This window comes from Mauremys reevesii, linkage group 1 (genome assembly GCF_016161935.1).
Source record: "Mauremys reevesii isolate NIE-2019 linkage group 1, ASM1616193v1, whole genome shotgun sequence".
NCBI classification, from domain to species: domain Eukaryota; kingdom Metazoa; phylum Chordata; order Testudines; family Geoemydidae; genus Mauremys; species Mauremys reevesii.
Window position 1 is genome coordinate 226649704 of NC_052623.1, and position 14219 is coordinate 226663922.

General features: G+C 43.7%; 1 protein-coding gene across 21 annotated transcripts in view; it reads right to left on the bottom strand.

Annotated features, from left to right (window-relative positions):
• Positions 1 to 12191, bottom strand: part of TSPAN11 (tetraspanin 11) — a 203203-nt gene extending 191012 nt beyond the window's left edge. For 19 of the 21 annotated variants that reach the window (XR_005598407.1, XR_005598397.1, XR_005598377.1 and 16 more), the window contains exon 1: positions 12056 to 12191. The gene's annotated coding sequence lies outside the window, so the exon portion shown is untranslated. Of the gene's footprint in view, positions 1 to 11891; positions 11996 to 12055 lie in introns of those variants that run through there. The other 2 variants (XM_039538407.1, XM_039538413.1) reach the window with 2 other exon arrangements.
• Positions 12192 to 14219: the final 2028 nt, after the last annotated feature.

The window sequence follows — 14219 nt, forward strand, 5'->3', positions numbered from 1 at the left end:
TCTGAAAGCCAGTCAGCCGCTTGTTCAGAGAAAGCCCCTGGCAGTCCAGGCCGGTTTGTTTACCTGCCACGTCTGCAAGTTCGGCCGATCGCAGCGCCCACTGGCCGCGGTTCGCCACTCCAGGCCAATGGGGGCTGTAGGAAGCAGCGACCAGCACGTCCCTCGGCCCGCGCCGCTTCCCGCAGCCCCCACTGGCCTGGGGCAGCGAATCACGGCCAGTGGGAGCCGCGCTCGACTGACCCTGCGAACGCGGCAGGTGAACAAACCAGCCCAGACTGCCAGGGGCTTACCCTGAACAAGCGGCGGCCCAACTTTGAGAAGCACTGGTCTAGGAGGTTCGAGGAAAATGTAGTTCTCAGAAAGTCTGGAATGTTCCACGAGATTCTACAAAGGTCCAGAGCATTCTAGAAGGTTAGTGAAAAATGGATCCACATATGGAATACCTGAAACAAACATTCTATTTTCGCTTTTGTTGCTAACAACAAAAACAGCACCCTGAGCCTGGCACCTCCGCAAGCCTGGCATCCCAAGTGGCCGCCTGGGTTACCTGACCCTAAATCAGGCCCTGCCTGCAGAAGTGGTTCTGCATTCAGACCTTTGCACCAAAAAGGAAGAGATGGCCTTGGTCTGTTCTTTTTACAATGTAGCAGAAGGAGCAGAGTGTGTAATCCATATTTCTTGAAGAGCAGCCTGAACTGTTGATGCCAATCTACAGCAGCGTAACCACAGCTCTGAAGAAGGGACTTCTGGGGAAGCTCTTAAGAGGCTAGTTGGCTAGAGAGCAACCACAGTCCTTATTAACAGTCTGGTCAGTCAGCTCGCTCTACATCTACTCAGACTTCTGGACACATCTAGTTCAGATATTCAGGCACACTCCGAGACTTAACAAAATTATTAACGTAATCACTTCCATATTAAGAATATGTCACCTCATGAGCTTAGTCAGTCAGATTTGTTCCCTGTCCTTACAGATCTCAGTTAATGTCTCCTGGCCAGAAAAAAAATCTTCACAAGGACATTTAGAGAAGTAAAATAAAGCTCTCATGAAAGTGCAGACCCACCGAGACTATGACACTGTCTCATTCCTGTTCTTCATGCACAGATGGGTTCATACTATCTGGAATGATCTTAGTCTGGGCTGAATAAGGGGAGAGGCAAGTTCACTTATAGCATGGAATACTGATCTGTATTAATACAGATACTCACAGTATCTGTGAGGTGTTGGGAAATTTTATGGTAATAGGGAGGAAGGTGTTCAAGGGTTTGAAAAGAAAAATAGCAGCATATTTTGGGGCCGTCCTGTGATGCAGCAAGCAATTTTTTACTGAGCCAAATTCTGCTGTCCCTTAAATGCGGGCAGAATTTAGCATGCTCTGACTCTTCCTCTCGTTTTTAAGGGCTCATTGAGAGAGACCGAGCACCCTACTTTCTTGATGCATGCAGTTTTACAAGTCAGTTAGAAAACCAAGATGTGGGCCTTGATTCAACAGAACACTTCAGGAAGTGTGCTTAAAGTTACATAAGTGCTTTGCTCAATTATTGGGGCACACTGGGCAAAGCGGTGCTTCTTGCAACTCTTTCTGAAAGAGGCCAGGCTCATGCCTAATGGCATTTCCAGTAGCACAGACTGGCTACCAAAAAAGCTCATCTAATGACTTAAATAAGGGATTCTACAATGGAAGAAAAGTAACTTCCAAATCAGTTTTATGCCTTTTTACTCTTAGTTTTTGAGACATAACCCCACAACAGCCTAAGTATTTAAACAGGTTTTACAGAGCCTCATTGAGATGTTTTATTATAAGGGTAGCCTTGCCTCAAAAAGATGGGCCTTATTCTCCTCTCACTTCAGTCAGAATCAGGATCAAATCCATTGAAGTCAATTGAGTTACAATGGTATGAGGAAAATCTGGCCAATGCAGTTCTGCTGCCAGTGAATCTTGATGACAAAAGCTTTTCCAAACGTAAGATCGTCTCTTTTCTTGTCAGGTAATACTATTCAGTTGTAATTGACTACACGATACATCTGACATTTCACTCCTAAAAGCTCCTAAATTATGCATAAACTTGGTGCTAGCTCATTGCTTAGTGTTACATAAGAACTTAAGAAAGGCCATACTGGGTCAGACCAAAGGTCCATTTAGCCCAGTATTCTGTCAACCGACAGTGGCCAAGGCCAGGTGCCCCAGAGGCAATGAACAGAACTGGTAATCATCAAGTGATCCATCCCGTCACCCATTCCCAGCTTCTGGCAAACAGAGGCTAGGGACACAATTGTTGTGAATTATAAAACTTTAACTATGTGAATGAAATGAACCTCAAATCTTTTAAAAATTCCATTCTCCATTATTTTTGTTTTGCTGCATAACTCATTCTAAGAGAAGAAGTGTCAGGAATTTGGGTCTTGATCAAGTGTAGATGAAAGCTCCTAACTATTCATTTTGGGACATATAGTGTCACGCATTTGCACTTGGTAGTTTAAGATCACAGAGTTTTATACCATATTAACAATGATATTTAAAATAGCCTCATAGACTTTAAGGCCAGAAGGGACCATCATGATCATCTAGTGTGACCTCCTGTACACTGCAGGCCACAGAACCGCATGCACCCACTCCTGTAATAGACTCCTAACCTCTGGCTGAGTTACTGAAGTCCTCAAATCATGATTTAAAGATTTCAAATGTCAGAGAGTCCACCATTTACACTAGTTTGACCTGCAAATGACCCATGACACAGGCTGCAGAGGAAGGCGAAAACCCCCCACAGTCTTTGCCAATCTGACCAAGGGGAAAATTCCTTCCTAACTCCAAATATGATAATTATTTAGATCCTAAGCTTGTGGACAAGACCCACCAGCCAGATACCTCGGAAAAGAATTCTCTGTAGTAACTCAGAACCCTTCTCCTCTAGTGTCTCAGTCACTTCTTTCATTTTTTTCCCTATTGTTCATCTACTGACACAACACTGGTCAGCCTTCGTCAGCCACTTTGCTGACCCTAAGCTAGATAAAAAAAACAGCTCTTTACTAGCAATACAGCACTTACATTTTAATTAAGCACATGTAAATGAAAATCTAGAAGATAAAAATAAATCAAGTTTCCTTATCTGTAGATTTCTATATGCAGACTATCCAACGGATCAGGGGATAATTAAAGGGTCCTCTTTTATTCTCTGGAAGAAATAAAGCTCTTCATTCCCTGCTCTGGGAAATAAAACAAATTTAGCAAGCTCTATTTTAAGCTTACATCTTTAGAGACACCAGGCAAACCAATCCTATTGGCATGGATTTTCACTGGCGTAAGTGATTAAACTTTAACCTGGAATTTAATAAACCATTTATCTGATATATGAAAGATCAGAGAAAGCTCTGGACGGTGAACAGGTGTGAAAAGTAGTAAAAATTTATTTTAGTCACTAAAGTGAGGAGATTTGCCTCTGAACACACAAGGGGAACAGGAGGTCTGTTTGGTAACAAGATGCTATTTTTACATACTCACTAGTCAGAACAGAATCATGCTTTAAAAATCTAGAAAAACTCAATTATTACAAAATTATGAAATCAATTAGAGATATTAATAACTCACATCCAATAAAATGCATAGGTCATAAAAAAACGGTCCTCAGAGCAATGAGTTTAACAACTGACAGACAATTCTGTGCCATGATTTGTAATTTCAAATGTATTACACATTGTACAGCATTTGGAATGATGTGAAGATTTCGGTATTTTTGATCAGCAGTTCTTCAATGGTGAAATCACAGGTTTTAAAGGGTAAAGAGACAATGCAAAATATCCCTGTCTGTGAATTAAGAGTTGCATGTGTGCATGATAGTATGAGAGGATGGGCAGTTATAAGAGTCTGAAATAAAACAGGCAGCCTATTACAAAAGCCACTCGATTCACCTTTCCAAAGGAAGCTCAGTTAGAAAATGTACCTTTCAATCATGTTTAGCAAAGCAAGAATCATGGGATTCTATTATATCAAGATTTATGGCCCAAGCCCAGGCAGTGATAATTAGCCAAAAGGTTAATTCCTGGATGAGCTCATTCAAAGATGGCCAATAGTTGGACTACTGGCTTTTGTCAGAAGATGAAACTATATACTGACTAGACAGTGCATGGGAGATTAAACAAGTATAATCAAAAGAGTCAAAAAAGTTACATTGGCAGCTGAGATACTGCAGTATAGAGAGGTCAGTTTGCTGAGATAATACAGATTTCCTTTTAAATTAAAAAAAAAACCACAACAACAAAGACTTTAGATTAGATTTTGCTTATCACAAATGTATCTTGTGATTCTCTGTCTATTGATCACTACTGATTCTGTGTGACTAACCTGATGTTATTGTCAAATTTAAAAGTGAACAGAGAATTCTTTCTAATATTTTGCAGTATAAACATTTTTTCTTTGTAAAAAGAGACGTTGAAACAACATATAGAACTGCATTGGGGCAAATATTGAATACTCATGGGGCAGGAATACAAACAGGTCAAAACACATAGGTATATGCACTGGGCCAAACGGTTAATATATGCAGAACGGTGTTGTTTTTATTAATGCACAGAGTGGTATTAATTTCACATTTAACAGAAATCACGGGGGGGGGGGGGAGAAATGTCTTCCCTCTTTCAGAGCACCAGAAAACAATCAATAGTTATTTATACGGCTTTCTGCCAACTGATCCCTTTAAATCAACAGATACTCAAGGCAGGACATTACAGTACTGCATATAGAGCCCCATATTCTGTTTTAGGGGGCTGCATGCTTTACAGCTGCTGTAAAACTTGCAATGTGGTTTTTTAATTACCTTATAGAACATTAGGTTTTATAAACCCCTAAAAGCAAACATCCCAGTTAAGACTTTATGCACCTCTAACTATTAAGAATCATAACCACAACAAATATGAAGTGCTTCACGTCAAGAAGAAATAAAAACAAAATGTTTACAGACTTGATAATAGAAACAGGTTGCTGGATTATTACAGAGGACAGTCTGGCTTGGTATAACACTAATAGTAAATATCAAAACACTCTAATCTGTATTGTCTTTCATGTGTGGCTCTCTAAGCTTTTAAAAAACCTTGACTAAGTAAGCTTTTCAGAAACACTTGTGAAGTATTGCATGTCATTTTACAGATGGGCAAACTAAGGCACAAAGTAGTTAAGTGGCTTGACCAAAATCAAATATTGAGTTAGTGGCAGAGGAAGAGAAAGAACCTGTGAGTCCTAAATCCCACACCTCTGCTAATCAGGAGACTACAGTCCTTCCCCTACCGGGCAAAATAGGTGGCATGACAAAAGGGAGAAAGTCAAATTCAATTTTTATTAAAAGACTCCACTGCAAACTATTTAAAAAGAGCTTGTCTTTTTAATGGAGTTTGTTTAGTCAGTATCTCTCCAGTGATTGAAAAGAAAAGCTATCTTTCCCTAATCACATTTTAATTTTTCATGTAGAAAACATGTATTCCTGTAGAGCAGAAACCAACGTGGTTTCCCTTTCTTTATACCCTTCTGCTGGCCGTAAGTGTAAGTGGAGCCTGGTTGAGTACACCTGATTATCCAAAGCCTTGTTCTGATTGACTGATGGTGCATGGCTGTAACATTACCAGGAAAGCCATAACACCCAGTGGTGTATAATGGACTTCACCACAAAAAATATGTATCTTCATCTCTATATCCATTATTTTATATCATTTGAAAGGAAATAGGATGGAGACATTTCTTGTATGTTTCTCATAATATCATTTTAACCCATTTTCCATCATTTTCTGTTTTATTAAAATATTATCCCCCTGACATTCAAGAAATTGAACCAGAAGCCTTAATGCAGGAACAATAACTCTGTTTATACAGTGCCTAGCATGGCCCTGACTTGGCTAAGGTCTCTAGATGTTATTGCAATATATATTCCTGGGGGAATTCTGCACCAAAAAAAATATTATGTGCAGAATTTTAATTTAAAATTCTGCAAATTTTATTTGTCAAAATAACACTACATAATAATGCCAGTTTCATTTATTTTGATAATTTATTTGAAAATTCCTGTCAGCAAGTATGTCTGTAACAATACAGACACACACAAAAATTCCCCCAGGAATAGAAAGTTAAAGAAACCCCGATGACAACCGAGTTCCTGTTTCTCTGCCCCCTTTCCCCCCAGAGCCTAGCCGGGGGGGCCAGAAACCCACAACCCCTCTCCCTGAGAGCCCAGTTGCGGGTCCCCCTCTGGCCCAGATACCCGCACCCCTTCCTCCCCAGAGCCCAGGGATCCAGAGGGAGAAACAGGCTGATGCTCAGTCCCAGGCTTGCGGAGTTTCCTGTCCATCACTATCTCCTTCCCTCAGGGCATGTGGGAAATAGCAGCTGACAAGAACCCTCTAGCTCCCTCCTCTTCTCCCTGGCAGTGTCTTCTATGTGCGAGCTGGGCTCTGCCAGGTCCAGTGGCCCCTAGTGGCAGCTAGGAGCACTGCAGCCCATTTCTGGGGGGGAAAGGAAATTCTGCGCGCACAACGTTCATTTCTGCAAGATTCTGCATTGTGCACTGGTGCAGAATTCCTCCCGGAGTAAATATAGATGTTAAATAATAACAATAGGGCTTAAAGCAAGTTGAAAAGGGCCAGAAAAGGCAGCTGCAGATATAAGTTGCAAATATGTTAAAAAAAGGATTCCACAAAAATGTCCCCTTATTAGCCTGTGCTGTGTTGTGGCAGAGATGTGTCTCTGAGGGCCTTGGGAATTGATTTCTTTTCCCATTTAAACACAGAGAGTGATAGCCTGACTCCATTGATGTCAGTGGAGCCAGAGTTTCACCTAAACACTGTCTCAAAGGCAGAACTAAGAAGCAAGGCAACACTACCTGGAAAACAACCCAAAATAACTGTCTATTCAGGGTACTTTGCTGGAAATGGTTACCACCACTGAACAGCACCGGCATGTACGTGAAGAGCGAGATCAGGTGTTGCAAGGGAAATCCAGGCAGCATGTTCCACTGGGACATCTTTTTTTTTTTAAAACACCAACTACCTGATATCCGATGCATTCAAAGGCAAAAGCAGCAAAGTGTCTTGTGGCACCTTATAGACTAACAGACGTTTGGGAGCATGAGCTTTCGTGGGTGAATACCCACTTCTTCGGATGCAACGACAAAACATTGGCTTTTCAGAATCAGTGTTAAGTTCCCTTTGGCAGGGAAGATCTAGTGATGCCCAGAAATGGGGTGATTCCACTGGAAGTGGGGGAATCACCCAATCTTCCCTTCCTTCTGAAGGTGGAGTATTAGAAAGAAGCTCTTGCAAGTCTTCCCTTCCCACCCCCTCACCCCAGAGCTCTCTCCAGCACATCATGAGAGGGCTGGACTAATAGGAATAGAGGTTAAAAGGAAAAAAAGCACTTTAAAACTGCCACTCATCTTTCACACAAGCCTTTCCTTGCTGCCTCCTCCTCATCCGCCCCCTAAATTTGCCCTTTTCAATCAAGAAACTCAATTCAGAGCCTTAATACAGCTCCTAGTTCAGCTTCCTACACTTAAGCAGCCCAGCAGATTGTCTAGTGGGGTGGCCTGGGCTGGAAAGCACCAGTTTGTCTTTTGAAGTGCTGCTGCAGAAGTGCTAGCAAGCAGGACGTCAAACAGAAATGGCTCTTCCCCACGCAGCTCGGCTGCTGCACTGAGAGGAATTGACTGGAGAGCTCTATAGGATATCCTTACTGGAAGCTGAACTGCAGACTTCATCAAGTCTCATTCCAAGTTCAGTCTCTTGCTTGAAAAGGGCAGGTTTAGGTGGATGAAGGTGGGCAGGAAGCAACAGAATGGAATGGAAGGAGAGGACTTGGTTTTGGATGTCCCAGTTTTTCATTGCCTTTTCCCTCCTTCTCCAATTTTATTCCACGAGCCCAGCTGCCCTTTCTAGCCATGACGGTGCAAGACAAAAGGCAATGCTGGAGTCAAAGGGTGAGGTGGTGCAGGGCTCTTTATGGGGAGGCGTTTCTATCAACACTTTAAGGAACCTCATGAAATTTACGGGCTGAGGTTCACAAGTGTGGCAAACCCCAAATCCACATCTGGCTTGAATGGGTTCAGTGCAAATGTTTCACACACTCTACCACGAACTGATCAACTAAATCTGGTTGCAGGTTATGGATTCCCACAAACAAAGCACAGATGTATTTCTCTAGCTAGATCCATTTTATTTCAGATTAAGGAAAACAACAGTGATAAAAGAAAGAACAAACATGAAGTCAGCTGGAGAGAGAGTCTCACTCTGTAACACTCTATATCTGAAATTTAATGCAAAATGGCAGCTGTTTTATAGCAGCCCTTGCAATAGGCAGTGGCAAGGAGAGGGTGGAGCAGAGACACTCCTCTACGTTTAAAGGAGCAGTAGACAGAAAACAGAACGACACTGCTTTTCATTTGCATAACTCCATAAATCAAAGTATCCAGCTGGAACACCAATGATGACAAAATTAAAATTTTACTCACAGACTCACTGAGCTCTCTATTGGGTATAGAATAGTTTATTATTAAACGCCACCTGTCAAAATTTTTACAGTACACACAATTGCATTTCTAAATAGATGCTCAGTTGCCACTTTTCCACAGGCCAGATGACTACATCTTTTTGAAAATGTAACCCTAAAATGAAGAGCCTGTGGGTTCAGAAAGATTTTTTTTTAAAAGCACATTGGATAAATGGGTTTTGTACTGTACCTTCAACTTCCTTCCTACTGCTGAAGAAATTTCTGTACAATAGCTGATACATATGCATCTTAAGTTTTAAAACACTGTCAGATCATAGCTTGTTCCATAAGAGTGAAATTTAGCCCCAAACTGTGTTGGCTTGTAAGGCCCCAATTCAGCAGACAAAATACTTGAGCACATGCTTAACTTTGGGCAAGTCACCTGCTTAATGAATTCAATGTGCCTATTTACATGCTTAAAATGAAGCATGGGTTTAAGTAATTTGAGTCAGAAAATATGAGTTAAAGTGATATAGAGGGGTCCATGCAGCCTGTCTGCATTGAGAGGTATTTCACCTTAAATTGGCACACAGGGACAGCCAATATTTAAAATGGTTTTGAGAAATCACTCATTTTCTCTGCTGACAGCCCAGACACACAGCTCTAATTTTAACCCATGGAGCCTCAGAAACAGCATTTACGGTTCTTAACAAAACAAGATTCATTTACAGCAAGTCCTACCATCTACAATCTTTTTCACACTCAGTTATTTTATTTTAAATCATTCTGATTTAACTGCGAACGGGCTGGGGAAGGAATTTCTAGAGGCAACAGAAGCTCACAGGAAGCAGGCAAGCACAGCTGACTGAGCCTGCCACCCATTAGTGCTATACAGGGTTCCTCTGTGCTTATCCCCCATCCCTTTTTGTTATTCCTGTGCTCCTGCAACACTGCTGATGCAAATTCTCCCATTACTGAGAAACATCTGATAATTGCATTGCAACATACAGTGGAAAACTAAGAAGTACTTTATCATGATTTTATTAGCGTTCTGCCACTGACATCCAAATTGACTGCTTTGGCCAGGAACACACAAGTATCAAGTTGACATCAAATACACCTGTGGTGTGTCCTAGAGCTATAGATTTGAGAATGCCAGAAAGTTTTAACTGCCATCAACAAGCTTAATGTATAGGATTGGGGGTGGGGGGGAATAGCAGAGGAAGCCAACCTTCTTTTATGGTAAAATGACCTTATTTTCTTAATTCAAAGCGGCACCATCAATTTGAAAGTCACATTTCAGCCTGAACATTGTCTACCTTCTATAATTCCAAGTAACACCTAAAATGTCTCTAACTGAAAAAGGTAGCAAAAATCATCATTTTAACACCACTTCCCCTCATTTGTTCACTTGACAGCACTCCATGCACTGTCAAAATCACATCCGCATCCGAAGAAGTGGGTATTCACCCACGAAAGCTCATGCTGCAAAACATCTGTTAGTCTATAAGGTGCCACAGGATTCTTTGCTGCTTCTACAGAACCAGACTAACACGGCTACCCCTCTGATACTTGTCAAAATCACTGTTCTCTTGAATGGCCAGTTATTTAGAATCTAATCCTGCAACTTTCTCTGCACATATGCAGAGACTGACCGGAATAGATACATTTGCAGGATCAGGACCTGAGTCAGTTTCTCCCTTGCATTGGCAAGGAAACAGAAAAACTTGTATAAAGGACATTTCTTTTAATTGAAAAACAATTGGTTATGTAAAAGAAGCTTAAAAGTCGTTATTTAAAAGAACACAGATTTAAGAAAAAAATTCTATTTATAAAAACATGTTGGCAGTGTCCCCTTAAAAAATACATTTCAGATGAAGCAGTCACTGATGTTAAAGGGAGGTACTTGCTCCCCTCTCAGTGTACCCCTACCTAAATCTAGTCTAAATCTATATTTTTATACTGCTATCATCATCATGGTACCCTATGAGCATATGTGTGGGTGAGGAGGGGGGGGGGAAAACCACTCTCCCCTCTTCCTCTCCCAGCCCCCCACCAAACCCTACAGGCACAGCACCAATAGAATTGCTCTGGATTCACATCAGGATAAATGAGAGCCTACCCCTTAAAAAGGGTATGGGCCAAATGCAGGGGTTCTCAAACTGGGGGGGTTGGGACACCTCAGGGGGTTGTGAGGTTATTACATGGGGGGGTCACGAGCTGTCAACCTCTACCCCAAACCCTGCTTTGCGTCCAGCATTTGTAATAGTTTTAAATATATAAACAAGTGTTTTTAATTTATAAAGGGGGTCACACTCAAAGGCTTGCTGTGTGAAAGGGGTCACCAGTACAAAAGTTTGAGAACCCCTGGCCTAATGCTCATGCCAGGTGTGTGACTCTACTGAAGTTAGTGGAGTCACATCAGTGCAAGTGAGAAGACGTAATACTTTTATTTGGACATGCAGAAAGCTGAGCATGTAAAACCCTGCAGACGGAGAGGAGAAGCTAGCATCTCACATAGCCTCTAACTTCTAACAGAGCCTTGTGGTCTGTAATATTTAAAATGCTTCTATTAAGACATCAATGAATGTCAGTTTTTAATGGCATTTTGAAGTCAGCCACTACCAACTGGTGCTGAGGTACTGCCAGGATATCGACACCCTTTGGCTTTGAAAAGCCAGTCAGATTTAAGGATTCCTTCTAGACTTTTATCATAGAAAATATACATCTAAAGCATCAGCAGGTTACTAGTACTGTATGGAAACAAGAGCTGTATCCCCAAAGGAACATTAGACAGATAACTGGTGATCGCACTTTCTAGCTGTACACATGAGAACTGCCAACTAACAGCTCACTTACTGTTGGCACAATATTCAAAGTATGAATAAAAATACAAGAGGATGAAGTGTTATACGGCTGAAGTGCATTCTGAGGGGAGTAGAGGAGAAAGGTGGGGAATGCTTATAATGCGCCAAGACAGGGTACCGGAGTTTGGGAGCAGATCACAGGGGAAGCTGGAGAACCAGGGGAACCTTTGTACTGCCTGCAAGGCAGGCTGGAGCTGGGGTGCGGAGCTTGGAGAGGGACAGGGGGAGCTGGGAAGAGCCTGTATTTGCAGCACTCGTCTGCAGGAGCAGAAGAGAGGGGATAAGGGAGAGCCAGGGGAACTCCTGTAATGCTGGGGAGCAGAGACTCCATGGGAGAGCAGGGAGCTCATTCAAGGCTGCAGAGTTCAGCTTTAGGTTGGGGCAGGGGGGCTGAGGCAGGGAGAGGGGGGAGCAAGGATACCACAGTACCGCTGCAGCCCCAGCCCAGGGAAGGGAGAGGGGAGCAGAGCACGGGGGTGGGGGGTGTCGCTGAAGCAGGAGCGGGCACCGCACCGCCGGTGTCGGCAGCCCTGCTCACACTTGCCTTCCTTCGGTTTATTCCCACCTTTCAGTCTTCCCTTTCCGCCCCCCGGCGAACTGGAAAGAAACTTCAGTCGCTCCCGGGGAGCTGCTGATAAGATGGCCGCAGAGCAGCCTCTGCTCTCCCCCGGCCACCTCTGGGTTAACCCGGCTGCTGCCCCGCCGCCCTGCACCACGCCCCCCACTTACCCCGGCGCGGACCCCAACAACTACAGCCCCGGGGGCGCTGACTCCCCCCGGGCAGGGATGCGATGGTTCCGGGAGCCCCCAGCAGCAGCCCAGGGCGCCCCCTTCCCCTCCCCTCTCAGGCCACGTGTATGCAGCCGGGGCAGGAGCGTCTTAAAGAGGCAAAGCACCTTAGCGCTGGGGCGCTCCGCTAATACTGCAGCAGGGTCCCGAGTCTCCATCCCCGTCCCCCCACGCGCCTTGTCTCCTCAGTCACCCCGCTGCCCGTCTGAGTGGGCAGCCCGCGCTCTGCCCCGACTGCACAAGGGTGAACCAGGCCCAATGTGTCCCAGCTAAAAGATGCAATTTCAGATCTATGTGGGGTAGGGTGACCAGACAGCAAGTGTGAAAAATCTGGCCCCGGGGTGGGAGGGAGATAGGCATCTATATAAGGCAAAATCCCAAATATTGGGACTGTCCCTATAAAATCGAGACTTCTGGTCATCCTAATGCGGGCTCAGATGAAGGAAGCAGAACAACGTTCAGGAGAGGAGGAAAGCAGTGAGAGAGAATAGAACAGAAGATCAGGGTTGGAAGAGACCTCAGGAGGTCATCTAGTCCAATCCCCTGCTCAAAGCAGGGCCAACACCAACTAAATCATCCCAGCCAGGGCTGTATCAAGCCTGACCTTAAAAACCTCTAAGGATGGAGATTCTACCACCTCCCTAGATAATCCATTCCAGTGCTTCACCACCCTCCTAGTGAAACAGTGTTTGCTAATATCCAACCTAGACCTCCCCCACTGCAACTTGAGACCATTACTTATTGTTCTGTCATCTGCCACCACTGAGAACAGCCTAGCTCCAGCCTCTTTGGTACCCCTCTTCAGATAGTTGAAAGCTGCTATCAAATCCCCCCTCACTCTTCTCTTTTGCAGACTAAATAACTCCAGTTCCCTCAGCCTCTCCTCATAAGTCATGTGCCCCAGCCCCCTAATCATTTTAGTTGCCCTCTGCTGGAGACTCCTCAATTTGTCCACATTCTTTCTGTAGTGGAGGAACCAAAACTGGACGCAATACTCCAGTTGTGGCCTCACCAATGCCGAACAGAGGGGAATAATCACTTTCCTCGATCTGCTGACAATGTTCCTACTAATACAGCCCAATATGCCGTTGGCCTTCTTGGGAACAAGAACACATTGCTGACATATCCAGCTTCTCGTCCACTGTAATACCCAGGTCCTGTTCTGCAGAACTGCTACTTAGCCAGTCAGTCCCCAGCCTGTAGCGGTGCCTGGGATCCTTCTTTCCTAAGTGCAGGACTCTGCACTTGTCCTTGTTGAACCTCATTAGATTTCTAATTGTGAGCCCTAATTCTCTTCTAACTAACCCCAGGGTAATTCTTTGAGTTCCTCCTGATTTATAGCAGTGTAAGTGAAAGAGGAATCAAGCTCAAGTGCCTCCAATTCCTGTTGGGAAAAGGGCTTGTGAAGATCTGGAAGGAAGATCCCATGTGACATATTCTCAGTATAGCAGTGAATGAGGGAAATATGGTTGCGTCGTTCCCCTCTGCTGTTATCTGGACTGGCGATCTGCTAGGTCACTCCAATCCTTGACTCTGGGATCCAGCCTTACCCTGCTCTGCTGTGAGAACCCCCACTCCAGGGCTACTCACGCACAGCCTCTGGCATGTAAGCTGCTCCCAGCTACCTGCAATCGAATAACACTAGCCAGTATCTCCGGTCCCAGACACAACCCTAGGAACCTCCATCTTGAAGTGTCCAGTTATGCCTTCTGGACGCTGAAAGCTTGTATAAATTCATCAATTTAACAAAGAAACTGATATGTACCAGGCTTGTTATCCCAAAGGGAGTCTCTGTCACACTTCAAACCAAACACACTGCTTCAGGTAGAATAAACAAACAGATTTATTTACTATAAAGATAGATTTTAAGTGATTATAAGTCAAAACATAAAAAGTCAGATTTGGTCAAATGAAATAAAAGCAAAACCCATTCTAAGCTGATCTTAACACTTTCAGTGCCCTTACAAACTTAGATGCTTCTCACCATAGGCTGGCTGCTCTTCAGCCAGGCTTTCCCCTTTGATCATCACTTCAGTCATTTGGTGTGGTGTCTGTAGATGTAGGGGGAAGAGAGAGAGAGCATGGCAAATGTCTCTCCCTTTTA